The sequence below is a fragment of the Canis lupus genome, unplaced genomic scaffold, assembly GCF_011100685.1.
Source record: "Canis lupus familiaris isolate Mischka breed German Shepherd unplaced genomic scaffold, alternate assembly UU_Cfam_GSD_1.0 chrUn_S1705H1899, whole genome shotgun sequence".
Taxonomy (NCBI): Eukaryota; Metazoa; Chordata; class Mammalia; order Carnivora; family Canidae; genus Canis; species Canis lupus.
Genome location: NW_023330554.1, coordinates 104,589 through 129,612, shown reverse-complemented (window position 1 = coordinate 129,612; position 25,024 = coordinate 104,589). Strand labels below are relative to the sequence as shown.

Below are 25,024 nucleotides of genomic sequence, written 5' to 3'. Positions count from 1 at the left end.
GAAGAGACTGTCTTTTCTTTTTCCCCGTAGCATGGTCTTTCCTGCCTGGCTGAATATTAGTTGCCCATAGAGTTGAGGGTCCACCTCTGGATGCTCTCTTCTGTTCCATTGATCGGCGTGTCTGTTTTTGTGCCAGTATCCCACTGTCTTGACCCGTCACAGCTTCGTGGCACAACGTGAAATCCGGCATTGTGCTGCCCCCGCAGTGGTTTTCTTGGCGACTCTTCCCGTGGCCGTTCGGGGTCTTTTCGCATTCCACACCAGCCTTCAGAGGACTTGCTCCAGCTCTCTGAAGAGAGTCCGTGCTATTTCTGACAGGGATTGCATTAGTTGTGTATATTGCCCTGGGTCACGTTGACATTTTCCCCAATATCAATTCTTCCAACCCAGGAGCGTGGAACCCTTTTCCATCTCTTTGTGTCTTCCTCAGTTTCTTTCCGACGTGTTCCACAGTGTTTCAGGAAGCCACCCGGCCCTAGACTTTTGTGTCCTGGGAGGTCTTTGATGATGACTGCTTTAATTTCCTCCCTGGATATTGACCTGTTGGGGTTTTCTGTGTCTTCCTGTTCCGTTTTTGGTAGTTTGTGGTTTTCCGGAAATGCGTTCGTTTCTTCTCGATTGCCCAATTTATTGGCGTATAGCTGCTCAGGATGAGTTTTTCAGATCGCTTGTATTTCCTACGTGGTGGTGGTGATCTCTCCTTTCTCATTCGTGTTTTTGTTAATTGGAGTCTTTTCTCTCTTCTTTTAATAAGGCTGGCTTCATGGTTTTTCTCTCTCTTATTGGTTCTTTCAGAGGTCCACCACCTGGTTTTGTGGATGTGTTTCCTCAGTTCTTCTGCTCTCTATTTCATTGAGTTCTGCTCGAATTTTTATTAACCGTCGTCTTCTGCTGGGTGAAGGTTTCATTTGCTGGTCCTTCTCCAGCTCCTTTAGGTGCCAGGTTAGTTTTCGTATTTGAGTTCTTTCCAGTGTTTGGATTGATGCTTGTATTGCGATGTATTTCCCCTATTTGGGACCGCTTTTGCTGTATCCCAGAGATTCTGAACGGTTGGTTGTATCTTCGTTCTCATTGGTTTCCGTGAATTTTCTTAATTCTTCTCTGATGTCCTGGTTGACCCTTTCACCTTTTAGCAGGATGGTCCTTAACCTGCACGTGTTTGAAATCCTTGCAAACTTCTTGTGGTTGAGCTCTAGTTTCAGAGCATTATGGGCTGAAAATATGCAGGGGACGATCCCAAAGTTTTGGTATCGATTATGACCTGATTTGTGACCCAGTATGTGGTCTCTTCTGGACACAGTTCCACGTGCAATTGAGAAGAATGTGAATTCAGTTGCATTTGCATGTAAAGTTCTGTAAATATCTGTGAGATCCACCTGGTCCACTGTATCCTTTAGTGCTCTTGTTTCTTTGGAGATGCTGTGCCTGGAATACCTGTCAATTGCAGAAAGCGCCGTATTCGAGTCTCCAAGTAAAAGGGTATTATTATCTAAGTATGTCTTAACTTTGCTTAGCGATTGATTGATATCCGTGGCAACTCCCACATTCAGGGCATAGATACCCACGATCGTTAGTTAGGTCGTCTTGTTGGATAGATCCCTTACGTACGATCTAGTCTAGTGATTGTGTGAGGTTTCCCACATAGAGTGTCATGTCCTCTGTGAAGAGTGAGAGTGTGACTTCTTTGCCGATCCGGATGCCTTTTTTTTCCTGTTTCGGAATGTCGCTGGGAAAGCGAGGACCACTACTATTCTGCCGAATGAGAGTGCTGAGGGTGGACACCCTGTCGTGTTCCTGACCTTAAGGGAAAAGCTCCAGGTTTTTCCCAATGAAGAGCACGTTCCCTCTCTGGGTCGTTTGTACATGGGTTTTATGATAATTGAGGTTTTTTTCCCAGTATGCGTACCCAGCAGAAGGTTTTCATCATGAAAGGATGGTCTATTTGGTCAAATGCTTTTTCTGCATCTATTGAGAGAATCCTACGGTTCTCATCCTTTGTTTCATTAACGTGGAGAGGGAAGGAGAGACAGAACTGGAGGGATGGACAGACACAGGGAGGGGGACACAGACAGGGAGGGAGAGATAGGGATGGGGAGGGAGAGACAGCGAGATGGTGAGGGAGAGACCGAGACAAGGAGGAAGAATGAGGAAGGGAGGGAGAGAGCCAGACATGGAAGGAGAGTCAGAGAGACAGGGAGGGAGAGACAGAGACAGAGAGACACTGAGAGCCCGGGAGGGATACACTGAGAGACAGGGAGGAAGAGTCAGAGAGAAAGGGAGGGAGACTGAGACACAGAGAGGGGAACACAGAGACAGGATGGAGAGAACGAGACGGAGTGAGAGACTGGGAGACACGAAGGGAGACACACAGAGACTGGCAGAGAGACAGAGACGCGAAGAGAGACAGAGACACAGGAAGGGAGAGTCGGCGAGACAGGGAGCGAGAGTCAGAGAGAGGGCGGGAGAGGAGACGGGGTGGGGGGCAGGGCGGGGACAGACTGAGATGGGGCAGCGGGGAGAGACAGACACAGACACAGGGAAGGAGAGTCAGAGAGACAGGGATGGAGAGACAGAGACAGCGAGGGAGATACAGAAAGACAGGCAGGGAGAGTCAGGGAAACAGGTAGGGAGACACCGAGAGCCTGGGAGGGAGAGACCGAGACACAGAGAGAAGGAGGGTGAGATCTAGACACCGTGGGAGAGACAGAGAGGGAGGGAGACCGAGACACAGGGAGGGACAGACCCAGAGACAGGGAGGGAGAGACCGAGAGACAGGCAGGGGGAGACAGAGAGACAGGCAGGGGGAGACAGAGAGACAGGGAGTGAGAGCCAGAGCCATGGAGAGAGACCGAGATACAGTGAGGGAGAGGCCGAGAGACAGGATGAGAGAGAGACAGGGATGGAGACACACAGACAGGGAGGGACAGATGGAGACGGGTGGCGAGAGACAGGGATGGAGAGACCGAGGCAGGGAAGGAGAGACAGAAGTGGAGGGATGGACAGAGACAGGGAGGGAGAGATAGATAGAGGTGGGCAGGGAGACGGAGAGAAAGCGAGGGGGAGACCGAGAGACAGGGAGGGAGAGAGAGATGGAGACAGGGAGGAGTGACTGAGACGACGGGGGTGAGAGATCGAGATGGGGGAGAGACACAGGACAGGGAAGGAAGGATCTAGAGACAGGGAGGGACAGACAGACCAAGAGACAGAGAGGGAGAGATGAGACAGAGGGGAGAGACCAAGGTGCAGGGAGGGAGACCGAGAGACAGGAGGGGAGAGTCAGAGACAGGGAGGGAGGAGACAGCGAGACAGAGACAGGATGGAGAGAATGAGAAAGGGAGGGAGACAAGTGAGAGTCCGAGAGACAAGAAGGTAGGCACTGAGACAGGGAGAGAGAGACAGCGAGGGACAGGCCATGATAGGCAGTAAGAGAAGAAAGACTGGGAGGGACACAGAGACATGGGAGGGCGAGGGAGAGAGAGAGAGATGGGGGTGGGGGCAGAGGCAGAGAGACTGGGAGGGAGACAGGGCCAGACCGGGAGGGAGAGCGAGGGAGACAGTGAGGGAGAGACAGAGACCGGGACGGAGGGACAGGGATGGAGACACAGAGCCAGAGAGAGGCTCCGTGCCTCCGTGAGCAGGTGTCCCTCGGGACTGAGCCGGGGCGCAAGGCCTCGGCCCCGGCGCCCCGACTAGACTAGCGGGGGGAGGCAGAGGCGGTCTCGGGTCCCCTGTAGGCTCCGCGGAGGGCGGGCCTCTGTGTGGCAGGTCTGCGGGGGGCGTGGCGGGGGCGGGGCGGGAGCTTGCCCAGGCGCCTGAGCCCGAGCGGGACCTGAAGGGGGCCGGGGCGTGGCCGCAGGAGGAGCTGTGCGCAGATGCGGCGACCTGGGCACGGCAGGAGGTTGCGCGGCCGCGCCCCCAGTCCAGGCCCGCGGTTCCCCGCGGTTCCCCGCGGTTCCCCGCGCTCCGGGCTCGCGGCAGCGGCTCTGCAGGCCTCGGCCCCCGGCGCGCAGGTCAGCGTGGGCCCCGGGAGGCGTGACGGGCCCCGGGGTGGCTGTGCGAGAGGCATCTGGCCCTCGGCTGGTGGCGCGGCGGGTGCCTGGGAGGGACCGGAGGGGGACAGTGAGTCTTGGGGGCCGCATGGAGGCGCCCCCGTGGCGAGCCCGGCGGACACCCTTTGGGCCGCCAGGGTGCCGGGCAGAGGGCTGCGCGGGGGAGGAGTGGTGGCACCTGTTCTCGGAGGGGGGCGGCGGCGGGGCCTCCTACGTGTCAGGTCAGGTCTCACAGGAGCGGCTCAGGGAGGGTGTGGGGCCCCTCCACCGGGGCTCGGGGAGGTGCCGCCGAACCCATCCGCGGCTGCTCAGAGGGGTTAGGATGCAGGCACCTTGCGATGTCAGGGCAGGGCCTTGGGGCGGTGGCTTGAGGGCCTGGGCTGCTGGGCCCCCCCAGGCCCCCCAAGGCCCTTGGCTGTTCCTCCTCCCCCCACCCCCTCCCCGCTCTCAGGTCCCTCCCTAAGCTCCCCAGCCTGGCCGGCAGCATGCCCCCCTCCCCCTTGGTCCCTTTCAGGTGAATATGGCTACCTCTGAAATTGTTGAATTTTGAAATCGTTCCCCTTTCTGCACATCCTGTCCAGTATTTGTGGTTTCCTGTCTGGCCAATGTTCCCCATTCTCACCGGTGTAAGGTGGGATTTCGTTGTGCTTTTGACGTGTGTTTCCCTGATGGAAATAACAGTGATGCGGCGCATTTTCTCATGGGCTTGTCGGCCACGTCGACGTCTTGCTCTGTGCCATTTCGGTTCGTGTCTTTTGCCCATTTCCGGATTGGATGGTTGGTTTCTCTGCTGTTGAGTTGAATGGGTTCTTTAGAGATCGTGGATGCTGGCCCTTTATCCTGACGGGTCATTTGCACGTAGCTTCTCCCATTCTGGAGGTTGTCTGTTGGTTTTGTTGAGTGTCTCTTTGGCTGTGCGGAAGCTTCTCATCCCGATGAAGTCCCAATAGTTCATCTTTGCTTTTGTTTCTCTGGCCTTTGTGGGTGTATCTTGCATGAAGTTGCTGTGGCCAAGTTCGGGAAGGGTGTTGCCTGTGATCTCCCCTAGGGTTTTGATGGAATCTAATCTCACATTTACATCTTTCATCCATTTTGAGTTTATCTTTGTGTCTGGTGTGAGACAGTGGTCCAGGTTCACTCCTCTGCATGTGGCTGTCCAGCATTCCCAGTGGCATTTATGGAAGAGACTTGTCTTTTTTTCCAGTGGATGGTCTCTCCTGCTTGGTCGAATATGTGGTCTTGACCACTGAGTGGAGGGTCCACTTCTGGATTCCTCTTCTGTTCCATTGATGGATGTGTCTGTTTTTGTGCCTGTACCACACTGTCTTGGTGAGCACAGCTTTGCAGTGCAACCTGAAATCCGGCATTGTACTGCCCCCCGCTGTGGTTTTCTTGGCTACTCTTCCTGTGGCCATTCGGGGTCCTTTCTGATTCCACACAAATCTTCAGATGATCTGTTCCAGCTCTCTGAAGAGAGTCCATGGTATTTTGATAGGGATTGCATTGTGTAAATTGCCCTGGGTCACGTTGACGTTTTCCCAATATTCATTCTTCGGATCCATGAGCATGGAATAGTTTGCCATCTCTTTGTGTCTTCCTCAGTCTCTTTCAGACGTGTTCTGTCATTTTTCGGATAGAGATCCTTGACCTCTTTGGTTAGGTTTATTCCTAGGTAGCGCATGCTTTCGGGTGCCATCCCAAATGGGGTTGACTCCTTAATTTCTCTTTCTTCAGTCTCATCGTTAGCGTGTAGAAAGGCCACTGGTTTCTGGGCATTGATTTCGTACCCTGTCACACTGCCGAATTTGCTGTATGAGTTCTAGCAGTCTTGGGGTCGAGTCTTTTGGGTTTTCCAGGTGTATGGTATCATGTCATCTGTGAACAGGGAGAGTTTGACTTCTTCTAGGCCGATTTGAATGCCTTTTATTTCTTTTTGTTGCCTGATTGCTGAGGCTATGACGTCTAGTGTTATGTTGAATTGCAGTGATGAGAGTGGACATCCCTGTCTCGTTCCTGATCTTCTTCGGGGAAAGGCTCCCAGCATTTCCCCCTTGGGAATGATAATTTGCCGCGGGCTTTTCATAGATGGCTTTGAAGATGCTGAGGAATGTTCTCTCTATCCCTATACTCTGAAGCGTTTGGATCAGGAATGGATGCCGTATTTTGTCAAATGCTTTCTCTGCATCTATTGAGAGGATCATCTGGTTCTCGTTTTTTCTCTTGCAGATCTGATCAGTCACATGGAGTGTTTGACAAGTGTTGAACCAGCCTTGCATCCCGGGGATAAATGCTACCTGGTCACGGTGAGTAACTTCTCAATGTACCGTTGGATCCTATTGGGTCGTATATTGTTGAGAACGTTTGCATCCATGTTCATCGGAGACATTGGTCTATAACTCTCCTTTTTGGTCGGGTGGGGTCTTTGTCTGCTTTTGGACTTAAGGTGATGCTGGTCTCATAGAACGAGTTTGGAAGTATTCCATCTCCAGAAGCTTCAGCTGGCCTCACTGTAGTCTCTTTGGCAGGCTCTTGATTTGGTTCAGGATGTTGCTCAGTGGCAAAAGTCATTTGCTCCACTGAGGCAGGTGGCGGCTCCGGCATGTGCGGGAACCCGATAGCATGCACCTGGGCGTGCTCTTCCTCCAGGGTGGCCACGGGTACAGGTAGCTCTTGCATGTCGGAACAGTGAGTCAGAGGTGTTACCACCACATGCATTGGTTTGGTCTGAGCAGCTGGCTTCTCGGCTCGAGCCATGACCAGCTCAATCACCTCTGGCCCTGAAGCTTTAGCAGGCCCCAAGGTAGGAGCTGGGGCCAGTTGTTGAGGTGGTTCAGGATATTGCACAGGGGTGGACACTATTTGCTCCACTGAGACGAGTGGTTGCTCCGGCATGTGGCAGACCCTGATAGCATGCGCTGGGACATGATCTACTGCGAGGGTGGCCAAGATTGCACGTGGGTCCTCCTTGTTGGGAGAGTGAATCAGAGATTTGACCACCTCATGCATTGGCTTCAACTCAGCAGCTGGTATCTCTACTCTGGCCAAGCACTCAGCACCGACAGCCCTGCCCAGCTCGATCACCTCAGGCCCAGAAGCTTCATCAGGCCCCACCTTCAGAGCTGGGGTGGGCTGCTGACATGATGTTGCTCAGGGGCCAAAGCTGGTTGCTGCACTGAGGCAGGTGATTCCTTTGGCATGGCATGCCGGGGACATTGATAGTGGGCACCTGGGGGAGCTCTTGTTGCAGGGTGGCCAAGTGTGTAGGTGGCTCCTCCAGGTCGGGACAGTGAATCAGAGGTGTGACTGCCTTGTAAATTGACTTGGCCTCAGCAGCTAGCTTCTCGGCTCGGGCCATGCACTCAGCACCAACTGCCATGCCCGGCTCAAACTGCTCAGGCCCATAAGTTTCAGCTTGCCCCAGTGTAGTAGCTCTGGCGGGCTCTTGATTTCGTTTAGGATGTTGCTCAGTGGCCGAAGTCGGTTGCTTCACTGAGGCAGGTGGCTGCTCTGTCATGTGGGGGATCCCGATAGCATGCCCCTTGGCATGCTCTTCCTCCAGGGTGGCCATGGGTACAGGTACTTTTTCACATTTGAAATACATTATTGCATATTTGCTTATGTTAAAAAAAAAAACTGTGTCCAAAACTTAAAGATTCTTATTTACTGATGCATTTAAATCTTTCTCATGATGATCTACGGCATTTAACATAGTAGTGAAATTGTTCGTATCTGTGCCTTCAGCAGCTTTTACTTCTGTACTTGTGGTGTTCCTGTTTATATCACTCGGATATCTTTTGAAAAACAATGACATACTTTAGAACCCTGAAGATTTCCCTGGTGTTTTTTTTTTTTTTTTAGTGTCATACATTTCCATTTATTGGACCTACTGAATACATCAGTTAAATGTTTGCTTATTTTACATAAAGGGCCCATTTTCTTTTTTTTTTTTGAATTTTTAATTTTTTTTTTAAATTTTTATTTATTTATGATAGTCACAGAGAGAGAGAGAGAGAGAGAGAGAGAGAGGCAGAGACACAGGCAGAGGGAGAAGCAGGCTCCATGCACCGGGAGCCCGATGTGGGATTCGATCCCGGGTCTCCAGGATCGCGCCCTGGGCCAAAGGCAGGCGCCAAACCGCTGCGCCACCCAGGGATCCCCAGAATTTTTAATTTTTTATTGGAGTTCAATTTGTCCACATATAGCACAACACCCAGTGCTCATCCCGCCAAGTGCCCCCCTCATTGCCCATCACCCAGTCACCCACCCCCACCCACTTCCCCTTCCACTACCCCTTGTTTGTTTCCCAGAGTTAGGTGTCTCCTGTTTTGTCACCCTCACTGATACTTTCACTCATTTTCTCTCCTTTGCCTTTATTCCCTTTCACTAATTTTTATATTTCCCAAATGAATGAGACCATATAATGTCTGTCCTTTTCCGATTGACTGTTTTCACTCAGCATAATACCCGGGACAGCTGCACCCCAATGTTTATAGCAGCAATGTCCACAATAGCCAAACTGTGGAAGGAACCTCGGTGTCCATCGAAAGATGATGGATCAAGAAGCTGTGGTCTGGCGGGAAGTCATGGCGGCTCACCTAAAGAAACGAGTGTACGACGAATTCACTAAGGAGGTCCAGCAACAACAGGAGGAAATTGCAACCAAGAAACTGCGATTGACAAAACCAAGTAAATCTGCAGCACTCCACGTAGATCTGTGTAAAGCTCCCTTCCCAGCGGATGCTTTGCAGTATCTACTCCAGTTTGCCAGAAAGCCTGTTGAAGCAGAAAGTGTGGAAGGAGTAGTTAGGATTCTCTTGGAACATTATTATGGAGAATGATCCATCTGTGAGACTGAAAATTGCATCATTGTTGGGTTTATTATCAAAGACTGCAGGATTTTCACCAGACTGCATTATGGATGATGCCATTAACATCCTGCAGAATGAAAAGTCTCATCAAGTCCTTGCTCAACTGTTGGACAGCTTGCTTGCAACTGGCACCAGACTCCCAGAGAATCAAGCTATCCAGATGGGATTAGTTGATGTAGCCTGCAAGCACCTCACAGATACGTCTCATGGTGTAAGAAATAAGTGCCTGCAATTACTTGGCAATCTTGGCTCTTTGGAGAAAAGTGTCACAAAAGATGGAGAAGGCCTAGCTGTCAGAGATGTCCAGAAGATGATAGGGGATTACTTCAGTGACCAAGACCCACGTGTCAGAACAGCAGCTATAAAAGCCATGTTGCAGCTTCATGAGAGAGGACTGAAATTACACCAAGCAATTTATAATCAGGCCTGTAAATTGTTGTCTGATGACTATGAACAAGGGCGCAGTGCTGCAGTCCAACTTATCTGGGTTGTCAGTCAGCTCTATCCTGAAAGCGTTGTCCCCATTCCTTCTTCTAATGAAGAAATTCGCTTAGTTGGTGATGCATTTGGAAAAATTTGCCCCATGGTCAATGATGGCTCCTGGGTGGTTCGAGTTCAGGCTGCAAAGCTGTTGGGCTCAATGGAACAAGTCAGTTCTCATTTCCTGGAGCAAACACTCGACAAGAAGCTCATGTCCGATCTCAGGAGAAAATGCACTGCACATGAACATGCCAAGGAACTTTACAGGTCAGGAGAGTTTTCCAGTGGCAGAAAGTGAGGAGGTGATGCTCCCAAAGAAGAAATAGATACAGGAGCTGTGAACTTGATTGAGTCAGGAGCTTGTGGAGCCTTTGTTCAGGGATTGGAAGATGAGATGTATGAGGTCCTCATTGCTGCTGTGGAGGCTCTCTGCGTGCTGGCCCAATCTTCACCTTCTTTTGCGGAGAAGTGCCGCCCTGATTTCCTGGTTGACATGTTTAATGATGAAATTGAGGAAGTACATCTGCAGCCCATACACAGCATGAGAAAAATTTCTAATAATATCACTCTCCGAGAGGATCAGCTTGACACTGTCCTGGCTGTGTTAGAGGATTCATCCAGAGATATTCGAGAGGCTCTTCATGAACTTTTATGCTGTACTAATGTTTCGACTAAAGAAGGGATTCATCTTGCACTGGCGGAGCTGCTGAAAAATTTAACCAAGTACCCTACTGATAGGGACTCTATATGGAAGTGCTTGAAGTTTCTGGGAAGTCGGCATCCAACCCTGGTGCTTCCCTTGGTGCCAGAGCTCCTGAGCACCCATCCATTTTTTGACACAGCTGAACCAGACATGGATGAACCAGCTTACATTGCAGTTTTGGTTCTTATTTTTAATGCTGCTAAAACCTGTTCAACAATGCCAGCACTGTTCTCAGATCATACCTTCAGGCATTATGCCTACCTCTGAGACAGTCTTTCTCATCTTGTTCCTGCCTTAAGGTTACCAGGTAGAAAACTAGTGTCATCGGCCATTTCTCCCGGTATTGCGCCCCATGAGGACCCGTCCCATCAGTTCCTGCAGCAGAGCTCTGAAAGGGTGTACAGTCTTCAGAGCACCGGAACCCTCAGGGAACCCAGAAGCTGCTGGAGTTCACCATCCAGGATCTTCAAAAACGTGGAGAACTTCAGTCTGAACTAGCAGGAGTCGCTGCCAGGAGTTCTCGGCTACCTATCTTTGGTGTCAGCTTCTTCTCCTCAAGGCCTTGCAAGAAAAGCTCTGGAATGTGGCTGCCCCTTTATATTTGAAGCAGAGTGACTTGGCCTCCACAGCAGCAAAACAGATCATGGAAGAGACCTACCAAATGGAGTTCATGTACAGTGGTGTGGAGAATAAACAGGTGGTGATTATACATCACCTGAGGCTGCAGGCCAAAGCCTTGCAACTTATAGTAACAGCACGGACTACTCGAGGAGTTGACCCCTTATTTGGGATGTGTCAAAACTTTTTACAGGAAGTGGACTTTTTTCAGAGGTGTTTTATTGCGGATTTGCCCCACCTAAAGGACAGCTTTGTGGACAAACTTCTTGACCTTATGCCCCGACTCATGACATCCAAACCTGTGGAAGTGGTCAAAATTCTACGGACCATGCTGAGGCAGAGTACCTTCTTGCACCTCCCCCTTCCAGAGCAGATCCACACACTTCAGCCAGCATCATTGAGCCAGCAGGTGAGTCAGACAACCCCTTGCAGTTTACATCTGGATTGGTTGTGGCCCTGCATGTCGATGTGACCCTGGAAAATGTCCAGGACCCTCAGAGTGCTGTGAAGGTCCAGGTCTTCTATCCAGATGGCCAGGCTCAGATGATTCATCCTAAGCCGGCAGACTTGCAGAATCCTGGCCCAGGGCGCCACCGGCTTATCACTCAGGTGTACCCCTCCCATACTGCCTGGACAGAACCATGCCAGGTGGATGTGAGGCTGCTGCTGGCCTACAACTCCAATTCCCGCATTCCCAAATCCCCCTGGATTGACGGTGGCGAAGTGTCACCCCAGGTGGAAACCAGCATCGAGGGCACCATCCCCTTCAGCAAGTCTGTGAAAGTTTCCATAATGCCCAAACCTGCAAGGCGCTGAGTCACAAGCATTGTGTAGAGCTAAAGCTGAGAAAGACCTTCTTAGGTAGCAGAGTGAGCCCGAAGCCTAGAGCACTTCACCTGGAGCCGGCGTATGGGCATGAGCACCATCACCCTTATCGTCTCATCTGGTATCAAACACAAAATAAATTATTTTGCATTAAAAAAACAAAAACCTTCAAGTCCACACCTCTTCCTTCCCTGACTCCCCCCACCACCTCAATAAAGTTGAGAAAACAACAACAACAACAACAAGAATCTGTGGTCTATGATACAATGGAATATTACTCAGCCATTAGAAACGACAAATGCCATGAAAGGAGAGTGATGTTTGTCTACTTGTTGGGTTCATGTTGTTGTACGTGTGTGTGCAGCCAACCAGCAGTGCTCATTATGTACCAGATCATCTACTAAGAATAGTCTTTTACCCAAAACCAGGAAAGAGGAGAGAGAAAGAACTAGTTTTGAGAGCTTTTTGATTTGGAAAAAGCATTACAAAAATCACGATTTTCATTATACAGTAAGGGAGTAGCTTCCTTCATTCTCGTGAGGATTAACGATAGAGGGAGTCCTGTGAAATGAAGACCACTTTGTATTCCAATTTAATTTCTTGAATTTCTTAATTGTTTCCTTTTCTTTTTGGTTTTTACTGACATTCAAAAACTGAAAAACTTCTAGCTCATAACTTTGTTGCATTTCTAGGTCCTTGCAGCAACAAAAGGAGATTGTCATATTAGGACTAGAACTTTAAGTGAGTCCTAAAGTATTGGAAGAAAATTCTAAAATATACATTGAGGTTCTACAAGGAAAAGATTGAGTTTAAACAAAAGAGCCTGAGCTAATTCTTCCAGAAGGTTTGTTACTTTGAATTCAGAGCCCTTTTACAAGTATATTAGAAAAATAAGTAGTCCCACAGTATCAGTCGATTCATGTATAAATGAGAAGAGGGCTAACATTAATGAAACTACCTCTAAAGTAGTTGACTGCCAAGCTGATTGTTAAATTGGTTATTATGGAAACAGGAGAACCAACTCACACACTTAGAAATGAGGTCCCAGACTGGAAGCACTGGTAAATGTAGCTGCTCATAATCTAAGTTAAATAATTCCTTGACAATCTGAGTAGATCTATATCATCATGGTGGTCTTATATGTAATTTAGGGTGTTTAGTAGGAAATTATTGAATGGACTTCATGATTCTCTAGAGCTTATTTTTGAGAGGTGCTAGTGAATCAGGAGGGAAAAAAATAAATGCTCAAAAAAGTCCTATTGCCATCTTACACATTTGGGGAAACTGTAAGAATATGTCCAAAGAATCTTGGTCTTCAATACTTTTATATACAGTAATAACTAACACCATAAAATAGCACTTATTTAGATAGAATTGATGGTAGACGTGGCAGTACTACATCCTTTTCTACAATGTCTGAGTGTTTGTAGTACTTAAGACCTTTCCATCAGGCATCAACATTAAATATTGAATACCTCTAGAAAGTGTGAAAATAATTTTGTCTTTGGAAGTAGTTAACGTGCAGTTTTTCCGTGTGTCCCATTGGACTTTTCTAGTGATGATTCTCCTAGGATGCTTTATCAGTAGGTGTCTGGATTTTATGGACTAAAAAGCTGATATTTTCTTTTATAATTGAAATCTGTAAATTATCTTTATACTTAATTTTCTATGTCCATTCATAGCAAAAAGTAAGCAAAATATCCCAAGACAAAGAATGATGGTTCCCCCCCCCACCAAACCTTGAGCATAACCGTTGAGGAACAAGAACTGTCGGAGATCTATGTGTGTGTATCTGTACATACATCCATGCATACATGGCAAGATTTAACAGAAATCACAATTCCGACATCATCTGTGGTTTATGTCACAGCTCTTCTCTGTCGTCAGCCTCTGTTTTTCTCTTTGGGCTTTCGTTGAAAAATACTCAGCCTCATATCTTTTGCTCTGAGACTTTAACTGTAATCCTTGAATTCTTAATTTCAGTTCAGAAACCCTAGTCGTAGAACTCATGAGTCTCCAGATTTCCATGACTGTCACCAAAAATTGAAAATCCTATAGGTTTGCCTTTTTTTTTTTAAACTAAAGACTTAAAAGCAAGAAAAGAAAAAAAATGCTTCTTTCTGTCTTGACAAACATGAGGAAGAAACTGCAAACAGGAATACAGGTGGAAGCAACTCCTTCTGTAGCCTCCCCTTGTACTTTTAAAAGAGTTTTGTCATGGGGTTAATGATGGAGAAAGTTGACAACAGGCATTGTATATGTCTGCTGTTCGCAAACTGTATTGTGTGACCGTATTTTTTTCCCAGTCATTGAAAGGATTCTCCCAGTGTGATACCTCTTAATTTAAAGAAAAAAGTGTTTTTTTCTCCTGTAAAATAGTCATCATTTGGAACTGGAGGGTATTACGCTCAGTGAAGTAAGTCAATCGGAGAAGGGCAAACATTATAATGTCTCATTCTTTTGGGGCATATAAAAATAGTGAAAAGGAATAAAGGGGAAAGGAGAAAAAATGAGTGGGAAATATCAGAAAGGGAGACAGAACATGACAGACTCCTCACTCTGGAAAATGAACAAGGGGTGGAAGAAAAGGAGGTAGGGTGGGGGTGTGGGGTGACTGGGTGACGAACATTGAGGGGGACACTTGATGGGATGAGTGCTGGGTGTTATGCTATATGTTGGCAAACTGAACTCCAATAAAAAAATCATCATTATTTTATGACATTTATAAAATGCAGTAAAAGATAAGGAAACCATCCTGAGAGGCAGGATGCCTCTCTCATTTGGCCAGCTTTTTAACATGTTCTACTTATTTTCCTCCCTTATTATTTAAGGCTTTTTTGTATGTATGCACTGTCTTTTTTATTGGCTATATTTTTGAGGAAGAAGCTCTTCAATTTACAGGTGCTGTATATTTTATAGTCATAAATTCATTGATTTCTAGAAATACACATTTGCTTCCATGTATCCATTAGAGTGCAACAATCCTGAACTCCTAGGGATTTTTCACTGATGAAAGTTGTTTTTATACTTCCCTGTTGTATTGAAGCAGGTCTGAAGACCAGGAAGAAAGCTGACTAGTGATCTGAATTGCAAAATGTTGAGAACTAACCAGTGGGTTGTCATGGTGCCTAATGACTCTTGTGTGTGTGTGTGTGTGTGTGCCTAATGACTCTTAAGTACAAAGGAAGTTTATTAATTATTTGAAGTAAAGACAACACAGTCATTTGTAGGAGATCCTTAGCTAGAAAGTTTTAATATTCTTTGAAGAAATCAATACAACCAAACCTTAGAAAGTTTTAGAAGTTACCAAAAAATCAAAACCTGAGCTGCAAAAAAGAAAAGTCATGTATCTGAGGTGACAAACGTAAGGGAAGCAAGCAAGTGCAGGAAAGCTGGAAGCTCTCGATTGGTTGTGGCCACAGAGAGTTTGGACAAGACAGCAGGATGTGCCACTTTTGTTTTGTAGGGAAGTGTCATTTGTGACCGTCATATTTGTAAATAGGTTTTCCGTTGGTTTTGGCGGCAACAATGTTTGCCACTCCTCTGGTCTAACTGGACCGAGACATCCCTCACTTCTATTACCGCTAGTCCATGTGTGCAGTGCTGTTGGTTGGCTTTGGAAATGTGAACTTTGTGGATAAAACAGGGAAGTTTCTCTGGCATCGAGTGGCACACAAGGCTCTGTAGGGATGGTGTGTGTGCATGCGTGCGCATGAGATACTCTCATAACAGGAAATATACAGTACTCAATTTCATCAACAGTAGCTCAAATTTAGTTACTGAAACAGGTTTCAATGAACATTGTATTCTCTGCTTCAGGTTTTTGTAGAAGTGACAAAATTGGACAGTGTAATACCGTAAAGAACTACAAATTCACTAGAATATAGCTGACCTCCCCGCAACGTGGGGATTAGGGGTCCCGACAGCATCCCCCAGCACAGCTGAAAATCCACGTATAATTTTTGATTCTGCCAAAACTTGACTGTTAGTTAGTAGCCCACTGTTGATTGGAACCTTACCGATGATATAACCAGTAGATTAATATGTATCTTACAATGAAGTGAGCTAGGGAAAAGAAAATGTTATTTTTTTTTTTAATTTTTATTTATTTATGATAGTCACAGAGAGAGAGAGAGGCAGAGACACAGGCAGAGGGAGAAGCAGGCTCCATGCACCGGGAGCCCGACGTGGGATTCGATCCCGGGTCTCCAGGATCGCGCCCTGGGCCAAAGGCAGGCGCCAAACCGCTGCGCCACCCAGGGATCCCCAAGAAAATGTTATTAAAATCATAAGGAAGAGGGGCGCCTGGGTGGTGCAGCCATTGGGCTCCTGGGCGATGCCGTCAGTTAAGTGCCTGACTCTTGGATTTGGCTCAGCTCATGATCTCATGGTCTCTGGATCAAGCCCTGCATCGGGACTCATGCTCAGCAGTGAGTCTACTTGGAATTCTCTCCCTCTGCCCCTCCAACTCGTGTACACACTCTTTCTCATTCTCTCTTAAATGACTAAATCTTTAAAAAAAGAAAATCATGGGAGTAAAGACATCTATGGTGCTGTACTGTATAAAGAAGTGGACCCATACAATGCAAACACATGTTGTTCAAGTAACAACTGTACTCTTACTATATATATATATCCCACTTATTAAACTGTGATCATTAGACAGTCATCAGCAGTTGTCCCTAAGGCTAATGAGCTTTTTTTTCTCTCTCTCTCCTACTCCTAGTCTGCAGAACAGGAATGCTGCCCCTCTCTACTGCATTAGCAGGAAAAGATCTCTGAGGGCAATTTAGAAGACCTGGTGTCTGTTTCCACGATTGCCCTTTCCAAGCTGGGTCACCTTTCCTCACTCCATGGGGCCTTTGTTCTGTTATGTGTGCTTGAATAGCAGACAGTCGTCAACCAGTCTCATACAGTATAATCTAGTTGGAAATCTCTGAGCGCAGGACTTACACGACAGCCACCCCGCCCCGGATCCCCTGCCCTGCGTGCCCGCTCTTCGTGGTGCTCGCCACCTTGTGACATGTTACAGATTTATTCAGTCATTGTCTCTTCCACCTGCGGAGGAAGACCAAACCCTGTGGATGGGGGCAGTCGCCTGATGTGTTTTGCCCATCGCTGTGTCATCAGCGCCTGCGTCAGAGCGTGTCGGAAACCACATGAAGCTCGTGGTGAATGTTTCTGGAATGAGTTAGTTATTAGGATCCAAACTGTATTTCTGGGTAATAATTTAGAGATCACTAAAAACTAAGTTCCTATGATAAGGGTTTTAGGTGTCTGCCAGTCGGCTTTATGACGTTCTTTGGTTTGCATGAAAAACTCTATTCCTCCTACAGGATAGAATTCGAAGAGCAATTTATATTTAGAAGATGTTTATAATAAGCCTTATGGGCCCAGTTTATCGCAGTGATCTCTTGTTATTCAAATGCTAGATTTTCTCTAATGTAGATTGTACGGTTGTGCCTGGGAGGCATGTGCACTGCATGAAAGTAGGATCTGTGAGGCCCTCTAGCCATCATCACACCATATGGCTATTCCTGTAGATACTTACTTAAACCACAAAATATTTGCACATTGCTTTCTTTCTTAGCAAGTAGAAAATATACATGATAATAAAAATGTTACCTGATAGAAGAAATTTAATTTATTCATTTCACAGTTAAGAGTCTGACAATGAGAGATCTGTCCTAAATGGCTACCTACTTATGCATCATGCTTATTATATGTGTCAGATTGAAATATTTCCCATAATCCTGGTAAGTTGAGGAGTAAGGCCCACCTGAGCGCGACCCGAACGCAAGGGCACGAGGCTTTGCACGAGGCGTGGTGCATGGCAATTGGTCTTTTCTGTTTATAGTCACTCCGGGGTGGGGGCCGGGTCTGGAGTGAGATCATCTCCTGTCCTGCCTTCCGTGCTGTTTGTAGGTGGACACCTCCCACATTTGTCATTCTCCCACTGAATTGTATATCCAACTACTCATGTAACCTCTCCTCCAGTTTCTGCAAATAAACATGATCTCACCACACATACTCCTCTGTATTCTTCACCCCTGTGACTTGACTGCAAGGCTGTCTTCCCAGTTACTCAGCCTCCAGACCTCAGAGTTGTCTTTAATTCCTTGCTGTCTTTCAAACCCCCATCCAGTGCATCAGAAAAAAAAACCTTTTATCTTGACCTTCAATATAGATCCAGAATCCAGCTGTTTTCTATTATCTCCACTGCTAGATACTAATTCAAGTGACCATCTTCTCTTGCCTGAATTCTTCAGAAGCCTTTTGTGGGGTTTTCCTGCCTTTCCCCATGCCCCGCTGTGAGATTCTACATGGAGCAGCCATCTCGATCCACTTAAAGCAAAAGTAAGATCCTATAACTCTTCTGAAACCATTTGAAGGCTCATTCAGCTCAGTCACTGTAAAAGCCAAAGTGGGGATGGTGGTCAAAAGGCCTACGTGATCTGTCTGCCCTTCCTTGTCTCTTTTATCACAACCTCTATGTCTGCCTTCCTGACCACTCTGCATCTTCCTTTACTGTTTCTCAGAAACCCATACAAGTTCCCACTCTTGGACTCATTCTAGCTCATTCCCTTGCCTAGAAAATTCTTTGACTTGAATTTCTCTTAGAGAGCCTTCACTTGCTTCAAGTCTTTTCCCAGAGGTAAACTGTTCATGAAGGCCTACATTGATCATTTATTCTAACTGTAAATCCCATCTCGCTGGCACCCCTCATTTCCGTTGTCCTGCTCCATTTTTTCTTTGCTACATGTCTCTTTCTAAAATGCGATGTGATGTTTTGTATTCGTTGCTAATTACTGGTTTCCCACTCTAGAAGCTTCACCAGAGCAGGCACTTTTGCATCTCTTTGTCTCTGCTGTACCCAATGAGGTGAAGACCATGCTTTACACAAGATAATAGCTTATTGAATAATTGAACAAATAAACTATGAGATACAGAATTTCCACTCACTCATTGGACAGATATATTGAGTGCCAATGATTGTAGTCCCTGTACCAGGCATTGCCATACAGTAGAAAGCAAAAGACCCATGTTCCCATGGAGCTTTCTCACGGCCTACTCAGAGGACAGTCACTTTAGAAATATTCATACTGACAAGTGCCTACAAGAAACGTGGGAAAGGTGCTATGAAAGAAAATGACAATGACCATAAAATATCATAATGGAGAGAACTAGCTCTTAAATTAGAGGTTCAGGGAAGACCCCGTTAAAGAAGTAACATATGTGATGAACGTTGTAAGGCTAAGGCTAAGTTCCTACATAGGAAATCTTAATAGCCATTGAGATGTTGAAGAATGTAAAAAAAATATTGATGGGAGTCTCCAAGATTGAGAAAGATTGAAAAAATGGTCAGGGAAGGTGGAACATAATGAATAGATAGATAGGAGAGCAGCATTAGATGTGACTAAAGTCAGCATGGACTAGATCACACCAGGATTTATTGGCTCAGAGGGTTTTGATTTCATCCAAGGTACAAAGAGAAGACTTTGAAGAGAACTAATAAGCAAAGTAACAACATAATGATGTTTGGGGCTTTCACTATTAGGCTACCTGTTGTGGGTTTGGGAACGATTCAGAAAAGAACAGAGTTAGGGACACCTGGTGTGGGGGGGATCAGTCGGTTGAGCCTTTGCCTTTCGGCTCAGGTCAGGATCCCTGCCCAGTGGGGCATCTGCTTCTCCCTCTCCCTCTGCCTCTCCCCGCTCCGACTCATGCACTCTCTCTCATGGTCTCTCTCAAAGAGGTAAAAGTCATCTTTAAAAAATCGAAAAGACTTGAGTTACAAGTGGGAAGGCTAGCCAGAATGCAATGATATTAGTTCTAGTGAGAGATGACAATGGGACATATAAATGTGACCTGGGTGCTGAATATAGAGAAGAAAATAATAAGATGGATGTAAAGTATATTTTAAATTAGAACGGTCATGGGTTAGATGTAGAAACAGATATGGCTGCCTGGTTTCAGTCATCAGCAAATGGATGGATACAGGTAGATAGAAATGTTGGGGTGAGAAACAGATAATAACATAATGAATCATTGACCACCTTTGTAGGGAGATGGGGATTAGGAAGCAGATGATCGGGATCCCTGGGTGGCTAAGCGGTTTGGTGCCTGCCTTTGTCCCAGGGCACGATCCTGGAGTCCCGGGATCGAGTCCCACGTCAGGCTCCCAGCATGAAGCCTGCTTCTCCCTCCTCCTGTGTCTCTGTCTCTCTCTTTCTCTCTCTATATCTATCATGAATAAATAAATCTTTTTAAAAAAAGGAGATGATAAAAAAAATTAAGTCCATTGTTTGAGTTTAATCGGGTTCATTTTGATGATCATCCCATATTTTATACATGTTGTCCCATATTGTCCCAGAAGGCTCTGAAAGAGTGCCTGAGTCTCACAGTTTTGCGTGGAATGAACAACAGGCTAGACACTTCAGGCACGGAAAGCTTGTGAGATGGTGTGTAATATCCATCATCCTGAGTATCTCTTTTCATCCTCACACCAGTAAATGTCGAGTCCGTCTTCCTCAGTTCTCGTCTTCAGGGTCTCGGCTTGGAAAAATCTCCACCTGCTCCTCCTTTGTTTTGACTTTTGGTTGTGATTTTTTTTTTTTGAGTCTGGGTAGACCAGATGGGACCAGGTGAGGAGCAAGGATTTGGCCTACAGCAAAGCTTGGGAAGGAATGTAAATATCGTGAGCCCCGAGAGAACAAAGCCCACAGCAGAATGTCCATGTGAATGAATCACCGACACGGCAAGCCTGGACACAGGACAGGGTAGGTATTCTAGGGGTCCAAACTTGGCAGGGGACACAATGAGAAATGGGGAAAGCATGCAGCTGCAAAAGGTGTCCCCATAACAGGACAGCCACAGGCAGAGGTGGTATTCAAGAGTTCAGATAAAGGGTGGCACCTCATTGTTTTGGAGAAACACACTGAGAATGCAGTTTGGGAAGCTAGGATTGTTAAGAGGCCCATGTGATGGAACAATCAGAATATCCTTGCAGAGCAGTTTCATCACTAGTGTTCAGTGCCCTTCTTGAATTCCTGGGTGAGACCAACACGTGCACCAGATGAAGCCGAGCCAAGCCCGAGGCAGTGACGTGTACAGACTGTCGATTATGGTATAGAATGATTCCTCCGGTGAGCCTTCACTCACATCTACTCCTGGGTCGAGCAGTTTCTTGTTGCCTCTGCTGCATTGTTAAGTTTGACACCCCATGGACTGGTGGTCTCATCATCGTCTCTTAGAGTTCGAAGACTCAGCCAAATGAATAGGTAACATCCTACTTGCTCTTCTCTTACTTTTAATCATAGTAGTTGCCTAAAAGGGTGACTCATGTATTCAAGGCCTTGAGGAGTCATTAGTGAGAAATTGAAACAAATGTGAAGATCCAGAAAGACCGTACCTTTCTGCTTCAAATTCCACGTGTCTGTTTCTCATTGACTTTGCGTGCTATCAAATCACAATGACTGAGGCTCCCCGGAACCATTGAGAAAAGTATCGTGTGTCATCTAAGCTGGGATGTATTTAAAACACTGCATTATCACTTTGCTAAATAAGATCTGTTTTTTTTTTCCACGTCTGAAGCTAGATGTGGTCAGATTCATCTACAAATTCCAAAGAACATTGCCTAATACCAGATACCATGAGCCTGTTTCAAAGCCAAGAGTGAATGATGTCTGGAATTTATGTCCCTGCCAGTTTCACACATATTGAAATGATATAGTTCCTAACAACATAGAGATTAGCTGTCACAGTCTTTAAGTGGCAGTTTGGTACAAAAGGACCATGGTTTTTGTCAGGTTTAATCTGATTGGTAGTGAACTGGAAGAGAGAGGCCAGGCAAAAGTTGGTGGAAACAGGCTTTTATTTTTATTTATTTATTTTGTTTGAAACAGGCTTTTAATGGGATGCGCTCCCTGGCTAGGTTCTGAGGCCCGCAGGGGAGAGAGAGCGAGGGGGGGAGTCACACCCAAGCAAACTGCAGGGGGGGTCTATAAAGAGTTTTCCTCTGGAAGATGGGGGCGGGGCGGCATTCCAATTAGGGCAAGGGTTACAGGTCTTTGGGTGCTCAGTTAGGGTAGGGCCGCAAGGCGGCCTTATTGGGAGGTTGCTGGCCTGGGGTCAGCCATTTTGAGGTCCCCAGTCTCCCCAGCCCAACATTCAGATCTTTTTGTTATGTTATAATGGGGCGATGATTCAGATCCGGCTGCTTCCTGCTGATTTAGGGGCGTCGTGGTGCCTGTCGGAGGTGGGCAGGCCAGCGTAGGGGTGTAAAACAAGTTGGTTGACTGATAACCGAGATCTTTCGCGGATTCCTTCCTTGATGATTCAGAGAGAGCAAGGGACCACCATTAATAGTATGCCAATGATTAGGAGTGGGCTTAGAGAGAGGAGGAGCCATATGGTTAGTGGGGTCTGCCACCATTGGGGTGTAGTTGGGTCGACAGGGTGATACCGTTTTTGGAGAGACTCACGAACTTTGGCGAGGACGTGGAGATTGCTTTCAACTACACCTGTTTCGTTGATGTAGTAGTAGCAATCTTCATTGAGACACATACAAGTTCCTCCTTTCTTGGCCGTGAGGAGGTCCAAGACACGTCGGTTCTGAAGAGCTACCTGGGCCACCGGGTTTATTTGGCGTTGTCGGGAAGCAAAAGACTCTGCCAAAGCCTCGATAGCCATTTGAAGCCTCTCGGATAGGTCCCTGGAGGAATCTACAGAGTAGAATAAGGGCCCCTTACCCAGTGGTCACCAGGGTTGAGGCCAGGGAGACCCTGACAACCAGTGGGAGAAAGATCACTCGTTTCTGCTTTTCCAGGGGGCTGATGAGGAGGGCTACTTCTGCCTGACTATAGATAGTTAATCGCGGAACTAGGGAGACAGTCAGGAGCGAGGCAGAGGTATTGAGAGATTGAGATAGGGTGCCATGGCACCAAAAGAATCAGGCAATAGCAGCATGATGAGAGGTGACGTTTGACCGGGTGACGTTGCACAGGGATGAGTTAGGGGCAGAATAACAGAAGGGGAATTGATGGTTGAGAGGGTCAGTAAATAGGGCAACATTAGTGAGAGAGGGATGAGGCAGGCACTGGAGGTGTGGGTGCGGGGCTGGTGCAGCTGAATGCACTTGGGGAGGGGAATGGCCACAAGGGGAGTTTTGCCTAAAGCGGCACAGATAAAACAGTGGGACAGATTGCCCATGCAGGAAAGGCTGGCGAGGGAAGTGCCTTGTTGGATAAGTTTTATCCAGGAGAAGGGGCCCTGGTCCTGAGTTGGGTTAGCCTGTAGGTGGGTGCTCCTGGAGTAGGGGTGACTGAATCCACATGGGCCCACAGGAGGGCTCTTAGAAGAGTTAGGGAAGGTAGGTAAGTAAGATAGGAGAGGAGGAGGTGATGATGGAAGATTTTAAGTGAGCAGGAAGGGCCACCCCGTAGAGAAGCTCAAAGGGACTTAGGCCCGATGGCCCTCTAGGGGTGGCTCTGAGCCTTGTTAAAGCCAGCGGGAGGAGGGTTGGCCTGGACAGGTGGAGTTTCAAGGGTAAGTTTGGTGAGATGTTCTTTGAGAAGGCCGTTGGCCCACTCTACCTTACCCGAAGACTGGGGGTGATATGGGATATGGAGTTTCCAGGTAATATTTAGGCTCTCGGAGTCTTGCCGGGTGATGCTGGAGATGAAAGCCGGGCTGTTGTCAGATTGTAGGATCTCCAGGAGGCTGAATCTCAGAATGATCTGTTCGATGAGTATGGTGGCCACCACATCCGCCATCTCCCGAGCTGTGGGAAAAGCCTCTATCCAGCCTGTAAAGGTGTCCACTAAGGTTAATAGGTAGCGAAAGGATTTATGGCGCGGCATGTGGGAAAAGTCAAGCTGCCAGTCCTTGCCAGGTTGGTAGCCATGGAGCTGGTGATTGGGTCCTGGCCTGCGAATTCCCCCTTGAGCATTTACAGTGGAGCAGGTTTTGTAAGACTAACGCACCTCTCCAATTACCTTTTGGAGATGTGGATAGTGGAATCCTGGGAACTGGTGTAAGGCCTTGGGACCAATGTGTAGGGATTGACGTATGTCTGAAATGATCACAGGAGCTAAATGGTTTGGAAGAGCGAGTTTCTTTTGAATGAAGATCCAGTCTTTCTCCCCGGCTATTCTTCCCATCTTTTTTAGTGTGTGAGTTTCCTCATCTGTGTAAGAGGGGGAATGTGGTGTGTTGAGGAAGAGGAGGGGAGCTGATGAGGAGCCTAAGGCAGTGGCTTGGGCAGTTGAGTCAGCTTTGTTGTTGGCCCAGGACACCGGGTCCATGGAGGATTGATGTCCATGGCAGTGGACAATGGCTACTTCAGTGGGAAGGCTGAGGGCCTCTAGTAGTTTTGAAATGAGGGGCCCATAGATTATGGGGCTTCCCTTGGTTGTAAGAAACCTTTGCTCTTGCCAGAGGACAGAATGTGTATGTGTGATGATGGAGGCACATTTGGAGTCCGTGTATATGGTAGCTCATTGCCCTTTGGACAGGCGAAGAGCCCTGGTGAGGGCTCTAAGTTCTGCCTTCCGAGAGCTTGTCCCGAGGAGGGGGGAACTGCCTCTAGGATGGCATCTAGGGTAACGATGGCCTATGCTGCGTGTCTCTGGCCACAAAGAGAATTTGGTCAGGGTTAGGGAAGGGCTGATTCTAAAGTCCTGGATGTGGAGGGGGCAGCTCTTCCAGGAGTTGAGAGCAGGAATGGGAGGGTTCTGGGTTAGTAGAGGGGGTAAGTAGGAGGGTAGCCGGACTTAGCCGAGGAGAAGCTGATAGATAGATGTCAGGATTTTCGACGAAAAGGAGCTGGGCAGGAAGGGATTCTAAGGAAGGAGTGTGAGGAGGAGAACCCATCCAGGCTGCAAGAGAGGAGTGGGGCAGTCCGTGGAATAGAGGAGGTGCCATCAGTTCCCATCACGGCTACTGGAGAGGGGAAGCTGGCCCCCGAGTAGGAAGGCACAATGGAGTCAGTCGCCCCCGTGCCCAACAGGAAAGAGATGGGCTTCCCTGCTACCTGGAGCAGGACCCTGGGCTTGGCCTGGCTTAGGGGGTGTCTGAGTCTGGGCCCCGTCAGTCATCATCCAATCCGAGTAGTTGAAAGGCTGGACTTCCCGGCTCAGGGTTTCCTCTGTGTGGAGGCGCCAAGGATCCCCCGAGACCCAGCAGGCGGATTTCCAGTGGCGCATCGTTCCACATTGAGGGAATTGCCGCGTTGGCTCCTTGGGATTGGGACATTGACGGGCCCATTGTCCCTCGGTGCCACATCTGAAGCAAGCCCCAGGTGGGATTCGGTTGGTTCCCCCTTTCTGCGGGCTCCCACCGACGCTTGGGTCTGGAGTTGGACCTTCTGCTGGAGCCTGGCCTGCCTCTTAAGTTCAGCCACTTCCTCTCGGGTGTTAAGGACTTTAAATGCCATTTTCACCAGGTCGGGAATGGGAGTTTGAGGACCCTCCTTGGTCTTC

At 47.6% G+C, this 25,024-nt stretch overlaps 1 long non-coding RNA gene and 1 pseudogene across 5 annotated transcripts in view; both read left to right on the top strand.

Moving 5' to 3' along the window:
- Positions 1-25,024, top strand: part of LOC119878539 — a 44,564-nt gene that overhangs the window by 17,663 nt on the left and 1,877 nt on the right. For 2 of the 5 annotated variants that reach the window (XR_005386977.1, XR_005386982.1), the window contains 2 exons: positions 6,276-6,352; positions 20,165-20,323. This is a non-coding gene — a long non-coding RNA (uncharacterized LOC119878539). Of the gene's footprint in view, positions 1-6,275; positions 6,353-16,269; positions 17,654-20,164; positions 20,324-25,024 lie in introns of those variants that run through there. The other 3 variants (XR_005386979.1, XR_005386978.1, XR_005386980.1) reach the window with 3 other exon arrangements.
- On the top strand, positions 8,514-11,757 carry LOC119864454 (annotated as a pseudogene).